Raw genomic sequence first — 17130 nt, 5'->3', positions numbered from 1 at the left:
CTGCACTCGAAGTGGATTTTCTGGAGCTACAGAAGCCCAATTGGCGCGCTCTCAACGGCGTTGGAAAGTAGACATCCTGGGCTTTCCAGCAATATATGATAGTCCATACTTTGCCCAAGATTTGATGGCCCAAACCGGCGTTCAAAGTCACCCTCAGAATTCCCAGCGTTAAACGCCGGAACTGGCACAAGAATGGGAGTTAAACGCCCAAACTGGCACCAAAACTGGCGTTTAACTCCAAGAGGAGTCTCTACACGAAAATGCTTCAATGCTCAGCCCAAGCACACACCAAGTGGGCCCGGAAGTGGATTTTTATGTCATTTACTCATCTCTGTAGACCATAGGCTACTAGTTTTCTATAAGTAGGACATTATACTATTGTATTTTCATCTTGGTTCTTCTGGTTCCCTCTTTGGGGCCGAAACCAATGATCACACTATCACTTATGTATTTCCAACGGTGGAGTTTCTACACACCATAGATTAAGGTGTGGAGCTTTGCTGTACCTCGAGTATTAATGCAATTACTATTGTTCTTCCATTCAATTCCGCTTGTTCTTGTTCTAAGATATCACTTGTTCTTCAACTTGATGAATGTGATGATCCGTGACACTCATCATCATTCTCACCTATGAACGTGTGACTGACAACCACCTCCGTTCTACCTTAGATTGGGTGAATATCTCTTGGATTCTTTAACCGGAATCTTCGTGGTATAGGCTAGAACTGATGGCGGCATTCAAGAGAATCCGGAAGGTCTAACCTTGTCTGTGGTATTCTGAGTAGGATTCAATGACTGAATGACTGTGACGTGCTTCAAACTCCTGAGGGCGGGGCGTTAGTGACAGACGCAAAAGAATCGCTGGATTCTATTCTGGCCTGATCGAGAACCGACAGATGGATAGCCGTGCCGTGACAGGGTGCGTTGAACATTTCCACTGAGAGGATTGGAGGTAGCCACTGACAACGATGAAACCCTTGCTTAAGCTTGCTATGGAAAGGAGTAGGAAGGATTGGATGAAGACAGTAGGAAAGCAGAGAGACGGAAGGGACAAGCATCTTCATACGCTTATCTGAAATTCCTACCAATGAATTACATAAGTATCTCTATCTTTATCTTTATGTTTTATTCGTTTATCACCATACCCATTTGAGTTTGCCTGACTAAGATTTACAAGGTGACCATAGCTTGCTTCATACCAACAATCTCTGTGGGATCGACCCTTACTCGCGTAAGGTTTATTACTTGGACGACCCAGTACACTTGCTGGTTAGTTGTGCGAAGTTGTGTTTATGCCATGGTATTGAACACCAAGTTTTTGGATTCATCACCGGGGATTATTTGTGTTGTGAAAAGTATTGATCACAATTTCGCATACCAGACTTCTAGTACTCATATCTTGCCAAGAGCTTTATTAGTTGTTAGTTTATTTCCTTGCCGTTTATATTTCTTGTATAAAATCTTAAAAACCCCAAAATAACTCACAACCAATAACAAGACACTTTATTACAATTCCTAGGGAGAACGACTCGAGGTTTGAATACTTCGGTTTATACTTTTTAGGGGTTTGTTTTAGTGACAAACAACTTTTTGTATGAAAGGATTAGTGATTGGTTTAGAAACAATACTTGCAACGAGAATTCATTTGTGAAATTCTAAACCGTCAAAAATCCAATCATCAGTGGCCAGCATGGAGTGGGCACTTGGTCATGTCTTGCGCCTAACTTGAATGTGGAGTGCGCCTAACTTGAAGGAATCAAAACCAATTTGCGTGTTGTGTTGTGTTTGGCGCCTAAGTTGAGATTTCACAAGTTAGGCGCAACCTTGGCAGCCTCATTTTCTTGTCTTGGTCTTGTCCTGGTGCCTAACTTGAGATTTCTAAAGTTAGGAGCCACTTTGGTTGCCTTGGATTATGGAGTTAGTTGATCTTGGTGCCTAACTTGAGAAACCTCTAGTTAGGTGCCACCCTTGCTGACTTGGTGGAGAAGAAGTATAGACTATTGTACATCATTGAAAAAAGCTTTGAAAATTAGCTTTCCAATGCCACTAGAATTGCATCTATTGGACTTTGGTAGCTTAAGTTATTTAGGTTTGAGTGCAAAAAGGTTAGGGTTGATAGCATCGTTCACCTTCTTCTCTTTTTCTGCGAAAACTCCATCAAATCCAGGCGAATGCTACCTAAAATAAATAGAATTGCACACGTCTCAAAGTAGCATCCATAATATCTAAAAGATAATTAATTCTTGATTAAACTCAACAAATTGAATGCAAATTCACTAGGAAAAGATAGGAAAGATGCTCACGCATCACAACACCAAACTTGAATTATTGCTTGTCCTCAAGCAACTAAAACTAACATAGGCTTAGGATGTGAATTTGCATGAGAGTGAGAGTTCAATTAGCGAAGTGGGGTTTATAATTGCAATACTAAATAGTTTTGGCATCTCACTCTCCTTTGAATCAGATGGATGTCATTGTCATTCGGAATTAGAATCCAGATAATATTATGAATTCTCTGATCTTTATACTTCAGTTTAATCCTTAAACACAGCAGATATCCTTTGATTATCTTTTAATTGGTTCTTTGGACCTTGAGTCTAGCTGTGACTTTAAATGTTCTGTCTCAAGGGTAAATTGACACAAGAACACCACAAGCACTTAACTGGGGAACTCTCTTGAAGTTTTGATTTTTTTAGCTACTCCCAGACAGTGGTGCTGAAAGCCTTTGGCTACTCTGCTAAATGCACTTGGTCTCGACTCTAAGTGTTCTGTTTTAAGGATTACTTGACACAAAAATACTACAAGCATATGACTAGGGAAACAACTCTTTGAGCTTTTAATCATGTCTGACCTCCCTAGTCATTGATGCTCAAAGCCTTGGACCTTGCTTTTTATTTTTCCCTTGCTATTTCTTTTGCTTCAAGGATTAAACTTTCACTAACTTCAGAAAATTCATAATATTTCTCTAATTTCCTATTCCTTATACATCAACATCCTTTAATTCAAATTCAGATATACACTGTTCATGTCATGCATTCAGAATCACAAAAAATACCACCACATTTAAGTAAATAAGACTACTCTTAGTCATAAACTCAATTTCTCATGCAATACATCACTTCCTTTTCTTTTTCTTTTTAGATTCAAGCTCAGTGAGCGGTTCATGAGATATCTCTTTCAATTTAAAGATAAATAACTAAAATTTCAAAATAACAGAATTAAACTAGAACCTAGGAATTTAAATAACAAAAGATCATGCAATAACTAAAGCAAAATAGAAGAAAATAAGAACATATCAAAGTAATGGCAAACTACTATAGAAAGTGGAAGGAACTAGACCACCTCAATCACCATGGTGGGGATCTCTCTCCTCAGGCTGTGCTCCGTACGGGCCTCTCAGGCGGCTATATTCCTGTCTCAGCTGAGAGATCTCCTGGTGCTGAAAGTTTTGATCAACTCTCATCTGATCAAGGATGGCAGTGAAATACTCCAAGCAGCGGTCTTGTGTCTCCCTCATCTCCTCAACAGATGTAGTGTACTGCTGCCAACGGCTGTCATGCGTGATCCTCATATGCTCAATGGAGGAGGTGAGCTGCTGCCAGTATTCCTGAGGTGGGAAGTAGTGTCCCTGAGGCAGTGGTGGCTGATCTTGTTGAGCTTCCTCCTCAACCTGTTCTTCTCCGTGGACCTTGCATTGTTCCCTGTGAGTCTCCATATTCTTCTTTGTGATTGGTCTCTCAACAAGAATGGGGAAATCATTCTCCACCTTTATCCCTACATCACACAAGCGATAAATCAGATGTGGCAATGCTGTATATCTGCTCTGGGATAATATCCTCCACCTCTACCACTTCTTCCTTCATGATACTGTAAATCATGATAGCCCGGTCCACAGTGCATTCGGACCGGTTTCTAGAAGGCATGATGTACTTTCGGATGAAGTCCAACCATCCTCTAGCTAAAGGAGTATGCTCAGTGCTCTTTAAGTGGTTCGGCTTTCCCTCAGCACCTACCCTCTACTGAGAACTCGGAATGCATAATGCTTCAATAACTAGATCCAATTCTTGGTCCACATGTATCCTCTCACTGTAATAGTTCTGACAGATGTTCCTTGGACTGAAGTCAATGACTTTTCCTCTTACATAGCTCAGATAATTCTTCTCATTAACTCCTTCTACATCCATGTATGTGATCCAGATATTTTCATAAAATTCCTGGATCGTCAGTTGCCCCACCTCAGTGTGTGGGTTGCATAGAAATCGCCAACCTCTTCTGTCAATTTGATATTAAATTTCCGAATATTCATCCGATTTTAGTGCAAATCTCACTTTCGAAGTCACACCCCTTTTTAAAGTATGCTCATAAAAATGTTCTTCATGAAGCTTGGATCTGAATCTGTGTGTATCATGAGAACTGGTGGCCGGCTCTTTTCCTTTTCTTTTCTTTGAAGGTATAGTAGTTTTGGATGCCATTATAGAAAACAGATAAAATAGAAAAAAATAGATAGCAACGTGACAACACCAAACTTAAAATTTTTGCTTGTCCCTGAGCAAATTAGAGAAATACAAAGTGGAGGAAGTAGATGGTGAAGCAAGAAATTAAAGAACAAATGATAAAAGCAGAAAATAAAAAACTAATTCTAAAACTTTTCTTTTCTGTTCGACTTTTTTTTGCTTTTTTTTAAATATAATAGAAGGGCAGAAGAAGGTGAAAGAAGAAGGAGGGGTTTGGATGGTGGGAGAAGGCGGGTACTGTTAGGTGGAGGTGGGGGTTTAGGGGCTATCGGAGTTTTGCTAAAAGTGTAGGTGAAGTGTGGTTCTTCAAGGAAGGGGGAAAGGGACGGGGGCTGTGGTGTAAGGCACAGAGGGAATGGTTGAAAGATGTTGTGGTTGTTTTGTGTGTATAGAAGTGGGTGTTGAAGGTTTTTGTGTTGTAGTTGGAGTAGGAGAGGATGGTGGCTTATATAGAAAGGTTTGGAGGGGGTTTCATTGGGGATGGCAAGTGTTGTGGTCACGGGTGAGTCTTGGAGAGGGGGTGAGTCATGAGCTGTTCTTGGGAGGGGGTTAGGATGTTACGGAAAAGTCTTGGAGAGGGGGTTATGAAAGGGCGGGGGGACAAGGTTCACGGGTGAAGGGTTGCAGGGATAAGGCTAGGAAAAAGGGAAAGGATCTTGGATTTATTGGAGGGGTGGGGACCGAGTTAGGAAAGATTTGGGGCAGGATTTGGTTTTGAATTGCTCAAAGGTGGGGGGTTGTTAGGCTGCGCTTAAACTGGGGTAGATGCGCGCCTAACTTGGTGTTTGTGGTTAGGCTGCACCTAACTTGATTGCACCCGCCCTAACATGATTGAAGGGTGCTCAATACTGGCGCCTAACTCCTAGTTTTAGTGTGCCTAACTTGATGCAAAAACCCACATTCAGCGCCTAACTTGGCTTATTGTTGCGCCTAACTTGGATTGAAGGCCTTCAATCTTTGCGCCTAACTTCGAAAATGTTGTGCCTAACTTGAGGTCTCCCGAGTGTGCTAGCTGCCTTTGCACCCAACTCGATGCTTCCTTGCGCCTAACTTGTATTGGATGCTCACACCTTGTACATAACTTAAGAATTCTCACGTTAGGCACAGACCAGGCAAAGAAGAATCCCCTTTGCATGCGTCTTGTGGTGCCTAACTTGAGAAACTTCAAGTTAGGCGCCAACCCTCCAGAGAAAGTTATCGCTTTGTATGCTGCTTGTGGCACCTAACTTTAGATTTTCAAGTTAGGCGTCACCTAATCTGAATTCAGCCTCTCCAAGGTGTCCGAAACTCTATATCCAGGAACCTGTTTCAATTTCAATGACTGTGCATGATCCAAACATATGTAAAACAAAGGAAAAATAGTAAAAACTCAACTAAAACCAAATAAATAACAAAATCATACCAACAGAAATCAAACTAAAGGATACGAAAACATCAGGTTGCCTCCCGACAAGTACTTCTTTAACGTCACTAGCTTGACAGTAAGTTCTGCTAGTTCAGCAGATGAGCGGACCTCTGGTGATCAATCTCACCTTTAAGATAGTACTTCAACCTATGGCCATTGAATGTAAATTTTCTGTCAGAATTCTCTTCTTGAATCTCCACATGACCATACAGTGAAGCTCTGGTTAGCACAAACGGTATTGACCACTGGGATTTTAGCTTCCCGAGATTTACAGGATAGTGTTCTTGTTATTGGTTATGAGTTGTATATTTTGGGGTTTTGGATGAGAATTAGGAAGAGTAAATGGCAATGAAAATCAAATGATAAAGCGGTCTTGGCGAGGTTTGGTAGTCAAGGATCTATATCCTTATCACTAATCACATCATGATAATTGCAAGGATCAATCTCATTAAATCATCCTCTAACTAGTAAAGGAAGGTCAAATTAGCTATATCAATCTAAATCCATAGGTCTTGACTATTCACTAATTGAATTAATGAGAGCTAGAGTCAATGGCTACCAATCATCAATCACTTAGACATTAGTAACTCAAGAGTTCCTAAATTACCATCTCAAGCCAAGAATATAAAATTTTACTCTAACATCCTTCCAAGCATTTTATCAAACACTTGGAAAGCACAAAAGGAAAGCATAGTAAATTGACAACAAGAATGAAATCTAACACAATTAATTGCAAAGAATTAACAACAACAATCAAAGAAAACACAATTAACATGAATTATCTCAAATTGCTTTAAAAGAAAATAAGAAAGACAAGAGTAGATCACTTACAAAGTGTAGGAACAAAATAGAAGAATTGCAACAAGAGAATAGAAGAACAAGATGTAGCAACATAGAATTGAAAGGTAGAAGTAGATGAAAGCAAAGATTAAAACCTATATCTAAGAAATTTTAGCCTAAACCTAATCCTAATTTTAGAGAGAAGAAAGAGCTTCTCTCTCTAGAAAACTAAAACTAAAGCCTAATTGTCTCTAATGATGGAATTGATTGCCTTCCTCCTTTAATCCTTGGTCCTTTTGTGCATTTGGCGCCAAAGTTGGTTCAGATTGGGCCCCACAGCTTCTGTGAATTTGCTAAGCACGAATTCACTTAAAAATCACGTGCCAGCATCGACGCATACACGCACATCACGCATATGCATCTACTCTGCGTGGCATCCATGGACGTATCCTAAATCTTTGGCTTTTCATGATTTCTCCACTTTGCATGCTTTCTCTTCACTCCTTTGATCCATACTTACCCCTTTTCAGTCTGAAATCACTAGCAAATACATCAAGGCATCTAGTGGAATCAAAGGAAGATTAAGATTATCAAATCAAGGGTCTAAAAGCATGTCTTCACATTTAAGCATAAATTAAGAGACAATCATGAAACTATGCTATTTTATTGAATAAATGTGAGAAAAGGTTAACAAAATGCTCGAAATCCAATACAAGATAAACCCTAAAAACGGGGTTTATCAACCACTTATCTTATTTTGATTTATAGAAAATTTTATTTTAGAATTTATTCTTTGAATAGGAGCTAATTTTCTTCCAACTTTACTATAGTTTTATGGCTATCCATACCTAATTATGTACTTGTATCCTCCAAGATTTTTAAAGAAAATATTTTGCCCTTAACACCAAACAAGATTTAATTTACAAACCACACATGATTTGTTTTGATTTGAAATTAAATCGGTATAACATATTATTTATACTTAGTTTAGTACTTTCAAAAATGTTGGATTTATATATTTCCTTTGAAAAAGACAAACTAATTCTCTCTATTTCAAATTGAAGTTGTTCTAAATTGTTGTACTATTTTCTCTAATAATGTTCATATTGAAACTGTTAGAATCAAAATTTCTTCCTAAGTTTTGAATTAACTCCCTTTATGCTCCATTTCATTACTTATATATATATATATCCTTGTTTGTTGATGATCTCATGTATTCCTTCAAATCCTTGCGAAATACCATCTTGTACAATTGCGAACTTGAGTATTCTTCAAATTTCTTGCATAAACCTTTCGTGCCATTTATCTTTCTCTTCTCATGTTTTGTATTCCTTATATGCGTTAGTTCTTTGGGATGCGATTTGTGCGTGCGGAAAGTGAATCTGGTCAGTATATGAAGTTATAAGGAGTTGTGGAATTTTGAGGCACAAGAGGAAGTGGTCATGCTCGGTTAAGAGTTCTGAACGAATATTGTACCTATTTGATTTTGGATTTTGAAATTTGGTTTGCGTCAAGTTATTTTTATCAATTTTTGCATCACCTAATATATTTTTTTCTATGTTTGTGATATGATTTTCTTGATCTCTTTAAAATATTCAAAAGGGATGTGAATATAATTTTTTTTCTTCATCTTAGATCAATTTTCAAGGACGAAAATTTTTGTAAGTTGGATAGAATGTAACATCCTACATTTTTGAAAATCTAATTATGAATAAATTGTGATTTTATCTTATTAAGTTTAAACTTTATAATTGTAGAAATTACTTTATTAGAAATAATTAAATAGATTCGGAGATAATTTCATTTTAGACCAATTAAGATTCTTAAGCAATTTTATTATAATTGAATATTTTGCATATTGTTAGTAATTGAAAAATAAGAAAGTATTGTACAATTTAATTTAAGTAACTTTTATTAGGAAAAGTTACGAGTTATTATTAATTTGAACTCTTTATTTTATAAACTTATCAATTAAGAGTAATTAAATTAGTTTTACTAATGTTTGGGATTAATTCAATTAATATTCTTGTGTAAATTTTCATAGTTAGTTATTTTATATAATTTGAAATTAAAGTTATGATGGAAAGATAATGAAAGATCGTATAATTTAATTTAGGTTATTGATATTTCGAGTTTAACCGTATTTTATAAAATGTGATTAGTATGTTTACTTTATAATTTAAATTAGAAATAATTATTTGAACTCGTTAACAAATTGATAGATAAAATCTTATACGTTTTGAAAGTAATCTTTATAGTATTATATTCAAATTCTAAATTGTTATTCCATCATGAAAATTTTGTAAAATTGTTATATTACTCATATATATTTAATCCTAAATAAAACCTTAATTTTCCAATCCCTAAATTAGACACAATGTCCATACGTTCAGGAAAGGGAAGAAACGAGAGAAGGGGGGAACTCAATTGGGAAGAATGAAGGAAGGGGAAAAGAGCGCAAGGGAGAGGAAGGCGCCATTGCACACGGAAAAAGGAGAGGGGGACGCACCACTGCTGTGTGTCATTACCGCCGTCACTAAGAATCCCGAAGACAGAGAAGGAAGCTCGAGACCGAGATGAGATAGGACCATTGCCATTGTCGCACGTTACCGTGTGCCGTCACTGCTGCCCGAGACGTCGCCATTGCCGTGGGTGGAGTCCACTGGTGCCGGTTGAACAGGGATGAGGAAGAGGCGTCGAGAGAGAGAGAGAGAGAGACACGATGGAGGTAACAAAGAGGAGTTGCCGTCCCATACATGGAGCCCAACCTCACTTCTCTGAGTTTCAGCGCCGCCGTGATGGAGGGAAATTGTTGGTAAAGAATTTCTCAATGAAATCTCGTTGCAAGTATAGTTCTAAACCAACAACAATCCTCAACCAAAATTTAATTTGTTTGTCATTAGTTCAACCCTAATAAAATAACCGTGAGTATTAATCTCGAGTTCTTCTCCCTAGGAATTACAATGAAATGCTTTATTATTGGCTATGAAGGAATGTTTTGGGGTTTTTATAATAAGAGACAAGAAATGTAAATAGCAAAAGAAATAAGCTAATAGCTAAGAAAGTTCTTGGCAAGGGATGAGAACTAGAAGTCCTATCTTCATTATCATCATCAATTGTTACAACAATTGTCCATTGCTCCCACTTAGTTAACCTCTAACTATGAAGGAAAGTCAAGTGGATACAATTGGCTCTTATCCACAAGTCCTAGTCAAATCATAAGGAAATACTAGCTTTAGTGGCATTCAAGTCAATGAGCAACTTCCAATTATCAATCAACAAAAGAGTTTGATAACTCAAGAGTCTCCAATTATTCAACCCAAGCCAAGAGGAGAAGAATCTAACTCATGACCAAAAGAAACATTTCATCAAACACTTAGTGGGCATAAACATAGAGCATGGTAAATTGCAAGAATTAAAGGAAGCTACAACTAATCAAAGTAAGAAATCAACAATAGGAACTAAGACAAATATAAAAAGACATGGAAATAATAAATTGCATCAAAAGAAAATGGAAATCAACAAAAGAGTTCATAAACTAAAATTAACAAAATAAAGGAATTAACAAGAGAAGTAAAATACTAGACCAAAGGAAAATTAAAGCAAAGGAAGAAAGGGATCTAGATCTAAAAGGAAGAAAACTAAGAACCCTAATCTAGAGAAAGGAGAGAGCCTCTCTCTCTAGAAAACTACATCAAAAACTCAAAATGTGTATGAATGGTGATCCCCCCTATCCTCTTTCACTCCCAGCCTCTTATCTGCATACTGGGCTCGAAACTGGGCCAGCGATTTCTATTTAGTGAGCCACGTGCCGCTCGTCATGCGTACACGTCAGCCATGCGTACGCGTCACCTCGAAGATGCATTGATCACGCGTACGCATCATGTCATGCGTACACGTCGCTCGGAGTATGGCGCGATCACGCGCACGCGTCGTTCATGCGTGCGCATCGGCATCAGCTTCTCAAATCCTCATTTTCTTCTGTTCCTTCCACTTTTTGCATCCTTTCTTTCTATCCTCTAAGCCATTCCTACCCTATAATGTCTGAAACCACTTAACAAACACATGACGGCATCGAATGGTAATAAGAGATGATTAAAAATTAGTGATTTTAAGGCCTTGGAAACATGTTTTCATTCATAGCACAAAATTAGGAAGGAATCTTAAAACCATGCAAATTGTATGAATAAGTGTGAGAATAGTTGACAAAATCAACTAAATTTAGCACAAGGTAAACCCTAAGAATAGGGTTTATCAACATTCCCACACTTAAATATTAGCATGTCCTCATGCTAAGTTCAAGAGAAGCTATAAAGGGATGAAGAGGGAAGGTAGAATTTATTAAATGCAACATGCGATGCAACCTATCTATATGAATACAACTAAATGTTTCTACCTACTTGGTTAAAAGTAAATCAATCTCCAAGAACATATATAAGCAAGTAGGGCTAAGGTATTCATGAGGACTTATGAATTCTACTAATCCAAATCTCAAAATGAGGTACAAATAGACTTTCAAGAAGAAAGCTCATGAAAGTCGGGAACAAGGAGTTGAGCATCAAACTCTCACCGGATGTGTATCCGCTCTAGTCGCTCAAGTGTATAGGGTTGATTCTCTCAATCCTCTACTAATATTGCTTTCTAAGGCTTGCCCTTCTTCTAACAATCACCATATGTTTAGTGCATGAATACACATATCAAGAGGTCTTCTGAAAGGTTGTAACGGGGATAGGGTGATGATAGGATTGTATTTGGTCAAGTGGACTAAAATTTGAATCCTTGATTAACCTAAACTTTCCACCTAACCTAAAACAATCCATGTAATTAGAAATACAAAACCTAACTGTCCATTAACTATCTTTTGCCACATGTTCAAGCACCCCAAATTTGCATACAATACATATGCATTGCTATCATCACTTACTTTGGGCATTTTGTCCCATTTTTATTGCTATCTTATTTTATTTTTCTTTTTCTTCTTTTTTATTCCTTTTTTTCTTTTTATTATTATTATTTTTATTTTTTTTCTTTTTCTTTTATTCTTGTGGTGGGTACTATATATGAGAGATCAATGCATATGCTTAAGACATTGAATGTATGAACATGCGCCTAACTCTTTTTCACATTTTTCATAAAAAGTAAAACATACCCAATTCTTAAACCAAATATACACACTTCTCACTAGTCTAGGCTAACCAAGGATTCAAATCAGGGACATTCATTATTTTTCACTTAGAGTTAGTAATATGCTAAAATAACGAACAACTGGGGTAGAATAGGCTCAACATTGGTTTGCAAAGGATGGTGAAAGGGTAAGGCCATATGGGTATGTGAGCTTTGTGAAGCAAAGGCCTTAATCAAACATATGCATGCATACACCAAACAATGGAGATATAGAATCAAGCAAGACAAAGATCTCAATCTTAGAGAGAACAATACACACCGAAACAAAATATATTGGTTGATAAGATGCAACTGATCAAGTAGGCTCAATCTCACAAGGTTGTGTGTTCTTAGCTCAAAAACCATGTTCCAAAATAAATTCTTCAAGCAAGTTCAACAATTTTTTTTTTCAAATTAGTGAAATGCCCTAATATAATTTCTTGGAAAAGAACTCATCACTCTAACCAAGTAGTCCTAACATAAAAAGAAGTGGTAAAATATGTACAAATTATAACTAACATGCAACCTAACATTTAATGCAACAACTAGCTAACAAAGAAAGTTAAAAATTGGTGTTGGAAAGAGAATTAATTACCCACGGAGATCAGTCCCCAACCTCCCCACACTTAAAGATTGCACCGTCCTCGGTGCATGCAAAGATGTGCAACTGGACGAGTTGTTACAACTGATGAGTTTCTTCAAAAGGTTGTGCGGATGGACTTGCTTGTACCCCATTTGAAAGCTTTTTTGTTTCCTTCGTGGTGGCCAGCCTAAAAGGAGTGAAAAAGAAAGAAAATTAAGCCCATAACAAAGATATCAAAGCAAATAAAACATAGGCGGGGGCTAATGCCAAATAAGAGTATGGTCTCAACTACATGGTAGCCACAACATGTGAGTGATAAAATAATATAAGCTAAGGCATATTGATGACTTGCATCATCTACCATTCTTTCTTGCATAAAGAAGACCATAAAAGAGCACAAATCTCATTTGATCAGTACAATTAATGCATTATTTGATGAATATTATGGTACACTACTTTGAGATCAGTTGTGCTGAATGGCAGGTGAAAAAGGTATCAAAAATGGGAAGAAGACAAAAAAGAAGCTGCGCGTGTGAGATTGGATTGTCACTTGAGGGTAAATGCCATAAAAATGTACTGGTGTGGCACGCTAGGAGCTAAGCGTGGCACGCCAGTACTAAATTCCAGAAAGGAGATCAAAGCATGCATGTGGGCGTGGCACGCTAGGGACTAAGCGTGGCACGCTAGTACAAAATTTCAGAAGGCAAAATAGAGGAAACAAAAGGGGCGTGGCATGCCAGGTTGGGCGTGGCACGCCTGACCCATCAACTACTATGGGCGTGCCACTTGAAGTCGAAGGCGTGGCACGCCAACTCGCTGCCTCAAGAAAAATCTCCACTACAGCGTGCCACTTGGTGTCGAAGGCGTGTCACGCCAGCTCCAAAAAGTCACCTTGGCGTGCCACTTAAAGACCCAGGCGTGGCACGCCAAGCTTGAAAAGTGCACAAATATATGGGCGTGCCACTTGAGCAGTATGGCGTGGCACGCTGGTACAATGATCCAAAAAAGGGGATGAAGTCAATTGAAGACTGGGCGTGCCACTTGAAGTCGAAGGTGTGGCACGCCAACCTCTCAACCTCACTTGGGCGTGCCACTTGGTGTCGAAGGCGTGGCACGCCAGTTCCAAAAAGTCACTTTGGCGTGCCACTTGAAGGCCAAGGCGTGGCACGCCACTTACTGGAGCGAGACAAGATCATGGGCGTGGCACGCCAACCTTTAGGCGTGGCACGCTGGTATAAGTTTCCAGAGAGGGTGGAGGAGGCCAATTACATGGGGCGTGCCACTTGGTATCGAAGGCGTGGCACGCCAATCACTATTCTTCACTTAGGTGTGCCACTTGAGCAACTAGGCGTGGCACGCCAGTGTAATTTAGAGGCCAAAGCATCATTGGAGCATGCCACTTGAGTTCGTGGCGTGGCACGCCAAACAAAGGGGCGTGGCACGCCAGACCCTGGGCGTGCCACGCTAGTGTAACTTTTCAGAGAAGCTTAGCCAAGCACATAACAAGGGCGTGGCACGCCAGACCCTGGGCATGCCACGCTAGTTCAAGTTTCCAGAGGCAAACGAAGTGGAAAAATCAAAGGGCGTGCCACTTGAGCTCGAAGGCATGGCACGCCAACACAAGAATGCCATTATGGCGTGCCACTTGAGTTCGAAGGCATGGCACGCCAAGGTTGACAAGGGACGAGCGTGCCACTTGAAGGATTGAGCGTGGCACGCCAAGCCATTTTGAAGGGCACTTGACACGCCGATGAAGCGCCAGCCACACGCCAGCTAAGGAGTCACGTTTATTGAGTGTTTTCTTTCCCTCCAAAATGTAATTTTCCCTTTTTCACTTTTGTAATTTCCTTATTTTCACTAGGAGTAGTATAAATACCCCCAAAGAGTATTGAAGAGGGTTAAGCAGTTAGTTCTAGATCCACTTTTTTTACTCCACTTTTGAGTACTTTTCAAGCTATGAGTAGCTAACTTCCCTCTCATTGAGAGAGGGAGCTCTGTTGTACTTGATGGATTGATAATAGTGAAATTCTTCTTCTCTTCATCTTCTCTTTGATTTGTCAGGAGGAATTTCGTTCTTAATGCTTAGTGTTCAATCATCTTGGGAAAGAGATTGAATGCAATTGGGTTTCATGGGAAACTTGTGAAAGGAAACATGAAACCATGCTTGAAATCCCTTCTCACACTTGAGTAGATTCTGGGTTTTGGTGATGAGATACGTGACATATAATCCCCCCTCTACCTGGACCTACAAGGGTGTGTGGTATAATCAGAGACCAAGCATATCTCTCTTCATGAGCAATTAGACCAAGGAATTGCCTATTGATCAAGATCTGAGAGATTAAGTCACCAAGGGATTGGGGCTCAATCAATCAAGATTGCCAAGAGGTCAATGAGTTGCATGATTGAAGAAGATGTAAGCTAGATTTGATCCAAAGAGACAACATCTCCCAATCTCAATGAATTCCCCCATTATTATCTATCCATTTCTTTATAGCTTAACTTTACATTCAGCGATTCCCCATTCCCATTTACATTCAAGTTATTTATGATTCAGCGCTTTACATTGTGCAATTTCTAATTCTGCACTTTATTACTTTTCTTTATATTCTAGTCATTTACATTTATGCCATTTACAATTCTACAATTCACAATCTTATTGATCTACTTGACTAATTCATCAATCAATTAAAAATGCTTGGATTTGCCAATCTCTGTGGATATGATCCCACTCTACTGTGTGTTATTACTTGGCGATAATTTTGGTGCGCTTGCCAAAAGAACTGATTCACTAAATTTTTAAAAGGGGTAGTGAATTCAGGTAATCAAGTTTTATGGCGTCATTGCCGGGGATTGGCTTAAATTTGACAGTGATTAAATTGATTGGAGAGCTAGATTAAGCAATTTAATTTCCCTGCTATTTTAATTTTCTTTTATTTAGCATTTTTTTATTTTTTTTTTCTTTTCTCTTATTTTGAGCTCAATTTCCTTCTTCTTTGATTATCTATACTTCCACCCTTCTAACTGTTTGATCAATTGCACCACTCACACTAACTACCACTCTAACAAAGTAATTCATCATCCACTTTCTTTCTTGCTTTTCTCCTTGATTGGTTGTATGACAGGTAAGAGAAGCGGAGCTTCAACTTCCTTTGATTCTGAACCTGATAGGACCCTCTTTAGATTAAGGAGGGAAGCAAGAGGAAAGAGAGTCGTTGGTGCTGAAAAAGAGGAAGAGTATTTTGAAACAAACATGGAGGAGAATATGGAGAATCATCATGAGGAAGAAGTTCATAACTATGCCAGGGGAGGCCCAGTCAATCATGATGGGCAAGAAAGGAGAGTCTTAGGCTCCTACATCAACCCAAACCCAAGGATTTGTGGCAGCAGCATCCTAAAGCCAACAATTCATGCCAATAACTTTGAGCTGAAGCCTCAGCTCATCACACTTGTTCAGAATAATTGCTCACATGGAGGAAGTGCCCAAGAAGATCCTAATCAACATCTCAGCACTTTCTTGAGGATATGTGATACTGTAAAGTCCAATGGGGTACACCCTGACATCTACAAACTATTCTTATTCCCTTTCTTACTCATAGATAAGGCAACAAAGTGGTTGGAATCATTCCCCAAGAATAGCCTAGCTACATGGGAGGAGGTCGTGAACAAATTCCTTGCAAACTTTCAAACAACAAGATGGAGAAACACTCTATGAGGCCTGGGAGAGATTCAAAGATCTAACAAGAAGATGCCCTCCAGAAATATTCAATGAGTGGGTACAGCTACATATCTTTTTTATGAAGGACTATCCTATGAAGTAAAGAAGGCATTGGATCACTTTTCAGGAGGCTCACTTAACAAAAAGAAAACCATTGAAGATGCCATAGATGTCACTGAGACTGTAGCTGAAAATGAGTATTTCTATGCCTCAGAAAAGACCCAGAAGAAGGGAGTTCTAGAACTCAACTCTGTAGATGCTTTGTTAGCTCAGAACAAGGCAATTGCGGCACAAATAGCAGCCTTAACCAAGAGGGTGGAGGCCAACCAAGCCTCAGTCATTCAAGACCAAACTCCTCAACAAGAAGAAAATGTATCAGAATATGAAGGTGACTGGGAATAAGTCAATTATGTGCACAATTCATCCAGAACACCATATGACCCACATTCTAAGACATACAACCCAGGTTGGAAGAACCACCCAAACTTTGGGTGGGGAAATCAACAAAACCACAACCAGGACCACAACAAGCCTTATCCATTAAATCAACAAAACCACAACCCCAACCATCAAACAGGGAACCATAGACCCTACCATAACTCACAAAACACAGCCTACTATAACAACCAACCCATACACAACAACCTCAATCAAGATGCACCATCCTCAACTATGCAACCATGCGAAATCAAGAGCAACTTTGAGAGGATGGAGGCTGCAATAGCACAAATATCATCCCAGATTTTAGGGGCAGTCTCCTCCCTCATGGACAGACAAGCACAAACTGACAAAAGAATATATGCTAATCAAGAGGAATACATGTCAAATCTGAAAAATCAAGGTCCAGAAATCTCAAAGCTGGAAGCACAAGTGGGAATTTTGTCCAAGTAAATTCCACTTTCCACACACACATTTCCTAGCGATACCATGGCTATAACAAGAGGGGAATGCAAAGCCATAACTCTAAGAA

Source organism: Arachis hypogaea, chromosome 1, assembly GCF_003086295.3.
Source record: "Arachis hypogaea cultivar Tifrunner chromosome 1, arahy.Tifrunner.gnm2.J5K5, whole genome shotgun sequence".
In the NCBI taxonomy this organism is placed as follows: domain Eukaryota; kingdom Viridiplantae; phylum Streptophyta; class Magnoliopsida; order Fabales; family Fabaceae; genus Arachis; species Arachis hypogaea.
This window is presented reverse-complemented; position numbering follows the sequence as displayed.